Here is a 2,960-nt window from a genome sequence, read left to right as displayed (position 1 = left end):
TGCTCCTTCGAGTATCTTTGTCACCTGCCATATCTGCATCAGCATACCCTTCTAGAAAAATATCAGTTCCTCCAAAATACAAAGCATTTGTTGTTGTCCCTTTTAGATACCTAAGTATCCACTTCACAACTTGCCAATGCTCTTTACCTAGGTTGTCCATGAACCTACTCACAACTCCCACTGCATGTGCAATGTCTGGCCTTGTCCAGACCATAGCATACATTAGAGAACCTACCGCTGCAGCATATGGAACTTTAGACATATAGGCTATCTCCTCTTGTGTCTTTGGACAGATATCCTTCGTTAGTTTAAAGTGACCAGCCAAAGGTGTAGAAACTGGTTTTGCATTTTGCATTGCAAACCTTTCTAGTACCTTCTTGATGTAATCTTCTTGAGATAGCTTTATTGTATTCTTCGTCCTATCTCTTGATATTTTCATACCAAGTATCCTCTTTGCAGCACCTAAATCTTTCATTGAAAAAGACTTAGACAGCTCCTTTTTTAGGTCTTTGATGTCCTGCATGTTAGCACTTGCAATCAACATGTCATCAACATATAACATTAGGATGATGAATTTCCCATCTCCCAAATTCTTCATGTAGACGCAGTGATCCGAGTTGCATCTTGTGAATCCATGATCCAACATCCATCGATCAAACTTCAAGTACCATTGTCTTTATGCTTGTTTTAAACCATACAAGCTCTTCTTTAATCTGCAAACCATTTTCTCCTTACCTTTTACTTCATACCCCTTTGGTTGAAGCATGTAGATTTCCTCCTCTAAGTCACCGTGAGGGAATGCCGTATTTACATCCATTTGCTCGAGATTTAAATCATGAGCAGCCACAAGGCTTAAGACAAGCCTAATTGAGTTCATTTTTAGAACAGGAGAAAATATTTCATTGAAGTCAATACCTTTTTTTGAGAAAACCCTTTTACCACAAGCCTAGACTTGTACCTTTTCTTCCCACCTTCTTCTTCTTTCAGCTTGTACACCCATTTGTTTTGATGTGCCCGCTTACCTTTAGGCAACTCAACCAACTCCCATGTTTGGTTGCGATGTAGTGAGTCCATCTCCACTTGCATGCTCTTCGTCCATTCTTCTTTGGATTCATGTTGCATAGCTTCTTTGTATGATTCCGGCTCTCCAGAATCTGAGATCAAGAGATGGTTGAAGGAAGGAACAAACCTTTCTCGAGGTCTACTTGCTCTTGTAGATCTTCGGGGAATAGGTTGAGGCTCCTCATTTGGTTGACGTTGTTGCACATTGTCACCGTTTGCAGTCCTTGAGTCTTCACCGTCCTCAAGCTCCATGTACTCATCACCTGCTTCTTTTGTTTGTTTTGTTTCCAAGTTATCTTTGTACATATTTTGTTAGTTAAAAATTACATCCCTACTCCTTAAGATTTTACCATCTTCAGGATTCCATAGGCAATACCCAAAGTCACCTTCTCCATAGCCAATGAAGAAACACTTTTTGAACTTTGCATCTAGCTTTGATCTTAGGCTTCTATCTATGTGCATGAAAGCCTCACACCCAAACACTTTGAGAAATGCATAATTCACCGGTTTACCTGTCCATGCCTCTTCTGGAAATCCCCCATCCAATGCCGTTGAGGGTGATCGGTTGATTAAGTACACAGACGTACTTACAACTTCCGCCCAAAGCTCAAGCAGTAGGCCTGCATGTAGACGCATGCTTCGTGCTCGCTCCATGATTGTCCTGTTCATCCTTTCCGAAATACCATTTTGTTGAGGTGTCCTTGGGGTTGTCCTTTGCCTCCGAATACCATTGCTAGCACAAAAGCTTTCAAAAGCTTGGTTGCAATATTCACCTCTATTGTCGGATCTGAGGCATTTAACCTTGGTGCTTGTTTCATTCTCCACAAAGGCTTTCCACTTTTGAAATATGGAAAATACATCGGATTTATTCTTCATGACATAAACCCATGTTTTTCTAGTCGCATCGTCTATGAATGTTACATAGTACAATGGGCCACCAAGTGATGGTGTACTTGCTGGACCCCAAACATCAGAATGAACCAACTCAAGTTTTTTTATTTTTCTTTCATTTCCTGATTGTTGAAATTTTACCCTCTTTTGTTTACCATAAACACAATCTTCACAGAACTCTAAGTCCACTTCTTTCAAACCTGGTAGAAGCTTCTTTGTTTGAAGGATTTGCATTCCTTTGGCACTCATATGCCCAAGCCGGTAGTGCCACACTGCACTGCCAACTTCTGTAGTTGTTGCACAAGCTGAAGGTTGCGTGCTAACAGTACACAAGTAAAGTGTACCGACCTTTTATCCCTTGGCAGCCACCAAAGATCCCTTTGAGATCTTCCACCGTTTCTTTCCGAATGCAATGTTGTGACCTTCATCGTCCAATTGTCCTCTAGAGATTAAATTTTTGCGAAGAGAAGGAACATGCCTAACATCTTTAAGCTTCCATTCATTTTCGTTAGCAGTTTTGACAGAAACTATACCTTTGCCGACAATCTCACAAGCTTCATCATCTCCCAAGTATACATACCCAAAATTACCTTTGGTGTAGTCTTGGAAATGTTGCTTGTGTGGTGTCGCATGGAATGAAGCCCCGGAATCTACTATCCAGGAATTTTACACATTGTCTAATGAGAGAATTAGAGCATCTTGCTCTACTTTACCTGCCACATTGGCCTCCGATGTTGGCTTGTTGTCTTGAGACTCAGTCTCCTTCTTCTTCTTGGACCAGCAATCCTTCTTGATGTGGCCGTTTTTGCCGCAGTTCCAACATTCAAGAACTGACTTTGTGCGTGACTTGCTCCGTCTTGAGCGATCACGGCCCTTTTGGTTTTTAAACCTCCCCTTAGGCCTTCCTCTTGTTTCTACTGACAATGCAGCACTTGATGATTCTCCTGTGCTTCTCCTTCGCATTTCCTCGCTTAGGAGAACATCCACAACATCATCAAACTTAAGAG

The sequence above is a fragment of the Adiantum capillus-veneris genome, chromosome 15 (assembly GCF_014529385.1).
Source record: "Adiantum capillus-veneris isolate H3 chromosome 15, ASM1452938v2, whole genome shotgun sequence".
Classification (NCBI taxonomy): domain Eukaryota; kingdom Viridiplantae; phylum Streptophyta; class Polypodiopsida; order Polypodiales; family Pteridaceae; genus Adiantum; species Adiantum capillus-veneris.
Note: the sequence above shows the minus strand (reverse complement) of the source record.